Raw genomic sequence first — 10,956 nt, forward strand, 5'->3', positions numbered from 1 at the left:
CCAGCTCTCCCCGTGCCCCCGCCAGCTCAGTGATCAGCCGCAGGGGGACCCCGGGTGCCCCCAAAGCCCCAGGAGGAACCAGTCACCAAGCTGGGCATTGGGCAGGGGGACAACCCCTTTCGTGCTCCCCAATGGACCAGGAAGTAGAGCGGAAGTGCTTCTGGTGCAGTGCCGGGTCTGCTGTCCAGTGCGCTGTGCTCCTGTGGGACACTGCATCTGCCCCAGCACCACAGCATTCACAGCCCCTGCTACCTAGAGGTATGTAGAAAAAACATTTAGAGCTGTATCTACTTCTGAATCACCGAATCTCTCCAAATCAATTCAGAGAGATTAAAGGGTCCTGTGATTCGATTCGGATTCAGAGATTCGGCCACTGAATTGAGCCGAATCTCTGCCAAATTGAATCAGGGACTGAAGCTTCGCACAGCCTTACTGCACAGGACAACAGCATCTTTTGTCACACAGCCTGCAGTGCCACTCAACATATGAGCTTGCCAACTGCTGCTATTGCTGATACGTCCTTTGCCTCATAGCTCTCTTGCCACGAAACAAAATTTTATCTTTCAAAAAAGGTTTATTGACTCTCCATTGTTGCCTATCTATAGCTAAGCCCTCAAAAAGATTAATCAGTACATTGCATTAAATCAGCAATAAATTAGCCTTTAAGAGGTCCTTCAAGAGCTTTCTGGCCAACCACGCTTCCTTTTCCCACTCTCCAGTTTACCTTATAGGAGCTATTTGGGAATTTGCACATTAGCCATCCAATTAGCCTTTTCAGTTATAGCTGGGCCTTCATTATTAACACATTGGTGTAAGTGAGGTCAGTGAGTAAGTGAAGTAAATGAAGACACTGTAGGACTTTGTCACTAGTCATCATATCAAACCACCTCACTTGGATCTGGATGGCATAGGGTCCTAGAGTATCAATCCTGGAGTATCAATCCTGCATCAACCATTGTTAAACTTCTCAATCTCAAAGAAAGTCTATTCCATCCTCAGGGGGGACATTCACATAAAATACCAGCTCCTCAGCTCTGCTCCCCCAGTTCCTGAAGATTAATGTGGTGGTCAAGTTTAGTGGGTTGCCTGATACTAAGAGCATATAGTGAGCCTGCCATCACCTATGCTTCCACTGCTTCAGCGCTTCCTTAGGTAAGGTTTCCATTCATGCCTTCCCCTCTGAGGTGTGCAATGAAGTGAAAAGTAAGGGATACAGAGTGCAAATTCCAAAAACCTTTTCAGTTCTTGCTTCTTTTACCATTGTGTATGCCACCCAGCAGATCTCATCTGCTAATGAAACAGTTGCAAAAGCAGCTTTAAGACAAATGAAGAGGACTTTTACCCTCATGAAGCTTATTTCAAATTAGCACTTTTCAGATAGTAGAATATGGAGAAAATTGTCTTTGGCTTGCCTTTCTAACCGTGTCAAGGTAATGATCCTTATGCAGCACTTTTCATACATAGATCTCAGACTGTTTGCTAAGGCTGTGTAAGGATCATGTCCTTATTTCATATTTAGGGAAAATGAGGTACAGAGCAACAAAGCAAGTCTATTGGGTCGGGGTAAGCAGTTAGAAGCCAGGTCTGCTGCCTTATGGAGACTCCCCACTCCAGCTGCCTTTTGAGACTGCAGCATCAGGAATGTGGCAGACATGTAGATCTGGAGTTAAGCCCCTTTTGGAACTAAAACCCATCAGAATCCCGCAGGTCACCCGTTAAGCATTTCAGACTACAGCAGATCTCACTTAAGCCATTCTTTGGAGATAAGCTTGTCTAGATCTGACAGGAGAATTTAACTCTAAACTTTTTATCTGGAGTTTTAGCTTTTTCATTCAATGAAACTGAGTCCAGAAAACAGTATATTTTGCTTTTTTCTAAAATTATATACATTTGTTTTCAGCTGCAACACTAAAATGCCTGAACTATTTCCTTAAAAGGGACCTTTGCAATTATGCATGACAACATCAAGCAATAATACCTTTGGTTTCACAGCCACTCTTACAAGTTATACAGGCCCCTGGCCATGGCATGCCTTCGATTAATGAGAGTTGGGTTCCAGCCTGGGAGCAAACGGATTTTACAGTTCCAATGATAACACATTTGAAAGTAATATTGTACAGGAGTGGATTATAACCTTAGCACTTGGCTATGCAAGCTCTTGAAAAATTGTTCTCAGTATGTAGAAACAACTATAAATATTCTCCTTTCACTGCAAGAAAAAATGCACTTGGTAATAGCCATTGTACTGCTGGACAAGCTCACCTCATTGTGCTTTCAGCACTGTGACATGCCAGCGACGAGAGATTTTGCTAATAATCATTTTCTATCATCAGATTGATCTCTGCCATATGCAATCAAAGAAATGGGAGAATCTTAACATTTTTGCAATATTGTTTAGTTGGCTATGAAATATAGGCACTTCTGTGAGGGATCGCTTATTTCTCCCTCGCTCAGATAAAGCAGTGTTGGCTAATGATGAAACATCACTACATGATGAAACTGAGCTAATGGCAGCATTCTGATGAGAGAAGATAAGCAGCAGTATCCCAGCAGAAGGGCTGCATAAAGAGATCTGAAAATATAGCATTATTAACATGAACCTGGTTGAACTAACTGGGAGAGAGAGGGGCAGGGAGAGGATTCTTTCTTCCCCATGTCATTCCAAGCCTAATATTAATACAATGTTGAGGCTTCATCCAAAAAATTAAATAAATAAAAACTTGTCTGGACATTTGCTAGTTTTGTTCTATGTAGTTCAGACAACTTGTTTTCCAGGGAAAAATAGTTGCCTGAAATTAGACTGTTAATCTATTATGCAGGACCAGGAATGCACTAAGGCAGAGGTGGCCAAACTGGCACGAGTGCCGCAAGCAGCCCCTGGGTGTGGCACACAGCAGATTGGGAAGGGGACAGGTGGCCTAGTGGCAGATAGGACAGCGATCAGAAAAAAGATTGGGATGGGGAAGTGTGGCATTTAAGCATGTGGGGCTAACTTGTGGCATGCATGACAAAAAGATCAGACACTAAGACTAAGTACAGACAGGCAAAAAGCCCAAGGCTGAATTGATTCAATCTTTGCAGGTTAGTCTAAGCTGCAAAGATTGAGCCAATAAGCAGATGAACAGATATTCACTTTTGATTCAATAAATGCAGCCACGTGCCAGCAGTAGCTCAAGCCAGAAGCCAGGGGGCACTAGAGCACAGCTCTCTGGCACATAGCCAGCATTGACTGTGTGATCGCTTCCTATTCCTGCTGCCCCCAAGGTCTCTGGGATTTGCAGTCCAGACTCATAGCAGCAAGACTCTGCAGGGTTGCTCATCACTTCCTCTTCCTGCTTCCAGGTGCCTCTAAGTAAGCAGGGCAGGGCAGCTGCACACTTGGGGGAAGGAAAGTTTAACCCACATCCCTGGCCCCAGACCCCAGCAGGGGTATTCCTCGGGGTCGGGGGGGAGGTAGTGAAACAGCCAGTGAGGCCAGTAAGCCAGCCCTCACTGCTCCAGCTAGGGAGCAGAGGGTCAGGGCCAGCCATGCTCTATGGAGCCCAGCCCAGGGCTGCAAAATGCTGGGATGCTGAGGGACTCTGATTTCACTTGAATCAGGAAGGGGTCTGGGACAGAAGTTTCATAAACCGGTTTGACCTAAATCAGTTAAGTCTGATACTACATTCACCAGGTTTATCTTAAACCAGTTTCAGCCATTTTGAAACAGGTTTCTGTGCACTGAACTTCTGTTACAGGTTTAGACCAGTTTCTGATCACTTTGTGTAATTTCTGTCCCTAGCCTAAGATACTTTTGAAACATTTAATCAGAACCCCATAGTCAAAAGTGACTTGGGCTCTGAAGGCCCTAATTTTCCCTATAGGAGTTAAGACCCATCTAACACCTGTAGGTCCCGCCAAGAAGTGCTGGTGAAAAGCAAGTCCTGCTGAGGTGCTCCAGCTCTTCATAGGCCAACTCCCAAAAATGAGAAGTCATTGCCTCAGATAGGTGCCCAGCACTTCTCTTAGACTGTCTGCCTTGAAAGCACTTATTGGTATGTGCATTCAGCACCATGCCCAAATGGTTACAATGCCTCATTTCAGGCATTGGCACATGTGGAATGGGAGCAAGCGGGCGGACATGGCAAGAAAGAAGTGCAGACATGCCCTCAGGCTTCTGAGCCGTGTGAGCACTTTTAAAAGTGTAGCCTTTAATGACTAAATTAGTCTTTGCCCGTTCTATTTTTACTGCTGTGATGCCAAAATAAATAAAAGCTGCTGCTGTTATAATGGAATGGCAAAGCTCTGGGGCCAGAGGCTTGGCTGGTGTGAATGGGCATAATGCTGCTCTGGTAATGGAGCTGCACTAATGTGTCCCTGCATCGGGCCTGCCTCCTGCCCTCCCTCCCCCACCAAGGGAGGACAACTATTAGAATCACCATCATTCTTCCAAATCACAACTTCCTCCCTCTGAAAGCTGGCAGCTTTGCTTGATACAGAGTTACATATTTCCATTACAATTCCTAACTGCCATGGTTTTGCCACATCCATGTTTGCCAAGACATGGAAGAGAAATGAAAAAGGAACTTGACCCATGAAGTTAACCTTTGCCCAAAACAGAAAAAAGTTCAATATTTAGAGAGACAGTTTCTCAACAGGCTGGGCAATATCCCTTCTGACAGATGGATTTTCTTGGCACTGTGAGACAGCACTACAGGAAGCAAAAGGCCCAATTTAAGTATGACAGTATGGCTAGATAGCAGTAGAGGACACCCAGTATTGACACTCCAGAGTTTGAGAAACTGAAGAGGCTGAGATGGGATATTTTTTCAATGGTTTTGCTCACAAGATGTTTGGCACTACAAGTTTTGTTTGTTAGACCTACCTAGAAATGTATGAATCTGCGTCTTGGATTGGAGCACATAAGCCACTTTTATATAATAATCCTTTGATAGGAACTGCAGTCAAAGTAAATTGCATCCTGGTGCACTGTAGCTTGGAAGTTAAGCTTTACCATTGCCACAACACTGAAGACCCTGCCTGAAGCTAGAATAATTAGTACGGCACTTTCTTTTCTGCCTTCTGTTGCAAGAATTGACTGAACACATCTCCTCCTCTTTCATCACTGCATTTTCTTGCACCATATTAAGAAGCATAAGTGGTCATATCTGCAGCTAACCAAAGAAGAACAAGTACATCAGCAAGCCTGTAAAGATCTTTGAAGGGGATGACACCTTAAAGTGAAATGAAGAGATAGCTAAGAAAGTTAGAAAGAAACCCAATTCAAAGGAATTCTTCACCTAGCTTTGGCAAAGCAATCAGGTACTTAAAAAGAAATGTGCATGTGCACACACAAGCTGGGGCATTCAGAAGAGTGTATTCCTTCCTCTTCACCTGTTCAACCAAAGTCAGCAATGGAGAGGGAGGATTGGTGAACCCATACATTGTGATAACCACTATTTATCTTCATTCTTCAGAATGCTGCCATTAGCACAGCTTCGATATGCAGTGATGATTCACCATAACATCACTTGGTTGAGAAAGAAACAGAATGGTCCCCTACAAAATACCTGTGTTTCAGGGCTGAATAAGCAAGTGTTTTGAAACGTACCTAGAATCATAGAAAAGTAGAGCTGGAAGGGACCTTCAGAGGTCATCTAGTCCAACCACCCCACAAAAGGCCCTATCCAAACCATCCTATATAAATCCATTGTCTAATTTATTAATAAATCTACACGGTCAACCCTGACACACCCACAAGGAATAACACCCTAGCCTGTCAGAGGTAAGGCAGGGGACAATGGTGGCCAATGTCCTGCTGCTGCAATGGTTGTTAAAATACGGACCAAATATCCAAGGAAGAGAGCTGCACCCACCACTTTAAAGGAAAACAACCCCCATCCCTCCCTTACAGTCTGTACCAGTCTGACCATGAGGTAAAATTCCTTCCTGATCCCAGATATGATGATCTGTCTGACCCTGAGCAGAGGGACAAGATCTTCTAGCCAGGAACTTCCAGGCTTAAGTCTCAGTAGAAACCTTGGCACACCTCAGTCAAAATCCCCAGCCTTGACTACAGCCAATACCCACTGCTTCTGAGGAAGGCCAAAAAAGAATAAAGAATCCATGACGTGTAGCAACAGGAGGAGGAAAAAGTCCTTCCTTGCCCCATGTGGCAACCAACAAAGCCCAGAGGCTTGGGAAATACCCACAGTAGAGCATAGACATAAATCATCCTTGACCAATGCTTGTCCAGCCTCTTGTTGAACACCTCCAATGATGGCGATCCCACAACTTCCATAGGCAATCTATTCATAGATTTCATAGACATTCAGGCTGGAAGGGATCCTGAAGAATCATCAAGTCCAGCCCCTTGCCCCAGGGGCAGGGAGTCAGCAGGGATCATACGGTGAGGAAGTTTTTCCTGATACCCAACCTAAACCTACTTTCAAGCCATTGGTCCACATTCTGTTCTCTGTGGCAAGAGAAAAAAGGTGTTTTCCCTCTGCTTCATGGCAGCTCTTGAAGTATTCGAAGACTGCTAACGTGTCCCCTCTTAAGCACCTTTTCCACAAGCTGAACATGCCTATTTTCTTCAACCTCTTCTCATACGACTCGCTTTCCAAGTCCTTTATCATTTTCGTTGCCCACCTCTGGACCCTTTCTAATTTCTCCACATCCTTTTTAAAATGAAGAGCCCAAAATTGCACACAATACTCCAGATGAGGCGTAACCAGTGCTGAGTAAAGAGGCAATGTCACATCCAGTGTCTTGCACCCTCTCCATTGCTGACTTTGGTTGAACAGGTGAAGAGGAAGGAATACACTCTTCTGAATGCCCCAGCTTGTGTGCGCACAAGCTTAGGTGTGTCTTGCAACTAATGCTTCTATTGATGCAGCACAAAACAACATTCACCTTTTGTGCGGCTACATCACACTGCAGACTCCTATTGTGTTTGTGATCCACCATGAGTCCTAGATCCTTCTCTGTAGTGCTGCCATCCAGCCACGTAGCACCCATTTTGTATTTATGTTTTTTTATTATTCTTCCTAAGCTGTAGCACATGGCATTTGTAAGCACTGAACTGCATCCTGTAAGTTTCAGCCCAGCTTTCCAATCTGTCAAGATCCTTCAGAATTGCACTCCTGTTCTTCAACATGTTCTTTCCAGTCCTTTCCAGTTTTGTCATCTGCAGAGTTGTTCAAGAAGCTTTCTATTCCAGTATCCAAATTATTAGTAAACACACTGACCAGCACCAGGGCCCAGGGAGACTCTGTTTGAAACCTCCAGCCATTTGGACATGATGCAGTTGCAATAATTAACCCTTTGCTTGCAGATATCAAGTCAGTTGTCTATGTACCTTGTACAAAATTTTGTCCATTTGCCCACATTTCTCTAATTTGTTTATAAGATGGTTATGTGGGACGTTGTTAAATACCTTGCTGAAGTCCAGATGCATTATATTCACTTGATACAAAAGGGCTGAATTATTCCTGGAGAAGGGGACCCCCTGGGCTCTGTCCTCTGCTTCCAAAGCTGTTTATGCCCTTCATCCGAAAAACTATTTGAAGCAAAATAAATAAGTAGTCCTAGGAGAGTGACCTCCTCATCGGGCTACTAGCAGACTCCTCCTTGCATGCTTCTTTCTTGATTCCATGACTAAAGTGTTCCTTTCTGCCCAAGAACCTAACTATGACAGTAAGTGTATAGGGTGCCCTCAGGCCAGCTTCACCATTAGCTACTGATGAGGGAAGTCTTCTTGGAGGTGGGAATGTTTGAACCCATAGCTCCTCTAGGCTGAGGAGTTAGCATGCACTTCTTCAGGTCTCACCACTCAGCTATCATGAAAAAAGTGGGGACAACCAGCCATTCCTATAAATGAGAATGAGAATGGCCACAAGCCAAAACAAGAGCCAAGAATTATTCTAGCCTTACAGCCAGACAGTGACCTCATCTCCCCTGCTTTTAGCCTTAGCATGTTATAGGGTGTTCCTGGAGCTTCAAATATTGTGCCTCGTAATTGCACGTGTTTGAAGTGCCAATTTGGGGGGTTTCTTGGGTCAGTGGTGGCTTATGGACACAGGGAACTTGACTCTAAGGCCCAGGAAGCACTTTCCAGTCCTGTGTTCCTAGAAAGACAAATCAATAATCAAGTTCTGGAAAAGGACTAGCTCCTTTTAAGCTAGTTTATATTTCCTTTTCCATCTGCATTTTCACCTTAGCAAGTGCTTGCAGTATCAGTTTACAGGATTACAATATTATCACACGTTAGGAGGCACACTAAGCTTGGTTTTTCTGTGTGTGGGTGGGGGGAGGAAGGGAGCTAAGCATTGTTATAGCAAGATTTAGGAATTAGAGATGGATGTGCCCAGCAAAGCTAAATTAACCCAAATTCTGTGATTATGCAGAAGAGATTCAGCATAAGGATGTCATTTCACAAGTGATACCCTGCAGTTTTCTGCTGGCTAGAGTTCATGAGGTGGCACAATAATATAGTAGACCAGGGCAAGCATTTGACTGGAAACATTAAATACCTTAAAAGGGTGAATGGTCAAGGTTTTCCTGAAAATTAAAAATGTGCATATGCAATCCCCGTAGAAGAAGAAAAGGATAGAGCTATTGTTTAAACATATCATTAGGGCAGCATTTTAACCAAACCAGAGACAGTAATGAGCTCTCTGGGATGCTGAGGAATCTGAGCTGCAGGGCTTCTATTTTGTGTGCCAGTGGCGAATGAGGAACAGCTACCACCAGCACAACCTGGGAGACGCCTCCGTTCTAAAAGCCCCTCTAACTTTCTCTAAAACAAAAGTCCTAGCTGGATTTACTTTAATCGCTCTTTGTCTTCTTCCAAGGACACCTGCTGGGGTCAGTTTCAACAGAAGTGGTTGGGCCACATCCTCAGTAAGCCAGCAGAATCAAAAATGAGAAGCCTACCCAAGCCCCAGGGGTGGAGTACAGGAAAAGACCCACCACTTTCCAGCTGGCAAAGAGAAAGAGTGCTTGACTATAGCAGGCAGAGACAACCTGAGAAACATGTGGCACATGTGGCATGGGCAGCCTCTCTGCATGGCACGTGGCAGATTGGCGAGAGGGCAGGCAGCACAGCAGCAAACAGGGCAGGAAGCAGGAAACAAAGCAGCAGATCTTGCAGAGAAAGAGGATCAGAGTGGCACTCAGGGCACTTGGGCATGCTTGTCAAAAAGGTTGGCCTCCACTCATGGGCAGACCTAGGAATTTGAAAAGGGAAGTGTGAGGGGTGCCACAGGAAAGGTTTCAGTGTATCCCCTGCTTCCTTCCCAAGGCAAATTACCCCACAGCAGCTGCTGCCAAGGACTTTCTGGAGTCTTTGAAGCAAATAAGACTGCTCTTGGCACCTCCTCCCCTTCAGTGCAGGGTGCACCTTCCCTCCCCTCCCATTCCCCTCTCACCTTCTTCAGCAAGGGTTGCCTCTGGGTGCAAGAAGCAAGGATTTGTCTACTGCTGCCAGGGGCTGTTCCTGCCCTGCTTCAGAAACCACCAGCATGGGGTATCAGGCTTGGTGGCAGTGGCAGGTACATCCTCCTGTCCAGCATCTGTGACCAGATTACAGGAGACACCTGGGGGTGGGCAAGAAGCAGAAGTACCCAGAAACCCATTGCTGCTGCTGTGTCCAGCTGCCCCAGGAGGAAAGGGAAGCCCCAGGACTGGTTCTCTGTGCCAGCTGGGAGCTGCAGGGAGCAGCTGCACGGAGTGCCAGGTTAGTGGAAGTGGCACAAAGCAGGTCCTGCTACCACCCCCTCCACCACATTTTCCCCACTGGCCTGGGGGCTCCAGCTGTGGGGAGCAGCTGTGCAGAGTGCCAGGCAAGGCTGGGGATGGCAGCATCAGTGGGTGATCCCCAGACTTCCTGCTCCCTGCCTTCTCCCCCAGATGTCCCCCCACAATCTGGGAGCAAGCATTGGGAGAGGAACATGATGGAGGGGAAGGGAGCAGAAATCCAACCTTATCCCTTCCCCACATCCAGCACCCCATGCAGCTGCATCCCACAGCTCCTGCTTGGAACACGGCAGAAGCAGTCCTGGGGTTCCCCCATACCTGGGTCAGATAGTAACAGCAACAGCAGCGACGAGCCCCCTTCCTTACCTGCTCCCCTTCTGGTCTCCTCAGCTGTCCCACTCCAGCCCTGGGCTTCAGCCATACTCTGAACACCTCAGGGGACCCAGGCATCAACAGCTATGGGGAAAGAGAGCTCCCAGAATATGCCCTTCACTGTAGAAGGGGCTGCAACAGCACCACTGTACATCCCACCCCTGGATCTGTCCCTGCTTCCACTGACCTAGAAGCTCTGGCTCTGGTGGTTCAGATCTACACAGCACAGGCCAAAATGCTAAATAGACTAGATGTCTATAGATTCAAAATCTGAATAAGCTGGGAATTTGCCAGTGTACATCTCTACCCCATGCCACTGAGGTGCCACTTTATTCTGCAGGCACAGGCCTTTTAGACGACTTCACAGAAATCCTTTCAAAGGGTGCCAGTACCACAATCTTTGTCTTTGGGAGCTATAACTACTCAGTGGTACAGCTCCTCCTTCCTGCTGATTAAAACATCTGCGAAGTCAGTCAGTAGGCCTGTGCAAAGTGGCTAGTATTTGCTTCAGATTCGGATGATTCGGGGGACAGTGATTCTGTTTGGTCCTGAATCAATTGGGCTACTGCCAAATCTTTGAATTACCCAGGCCCCATCCCCTCCCCGTTCTTCCAGCCCCAGCAATGGCTGTCCCGCCTGCCCCAGCTCCCAGCACTTTGAAAAAAAAAAGCTCCAACTCACCGGGAGCTGCTGAGTGCAGGGCAATCCCCACTGGGATGAGCTTCCTGACTCCCTCCCTGATGCCCCAGTCTCCCCCCACCCATGGCTGCCCTGCCCACCCCAGCTCTGGCCCTTTAAGAAAAAAAATCAAAAACCCCCAGATTCACTGTTCCTGCCCGATGGGGG

This window comes from Gavialis gangeticus, unplaced genomic scaffold, assembly GCF_001723915.1.
Source record: "Gavialis gangeticus isolate Ggan-Ray unplaced genomic scaffold, GavGan_comp1, whole genome shotgun sequence".
In the NCBI taxonomy this organism is placed as follows: Eukaryota; Metazoa; Chordata; order Crocodylia; family Gavialidae; genus Gavialis; species Gavialis gangeticus.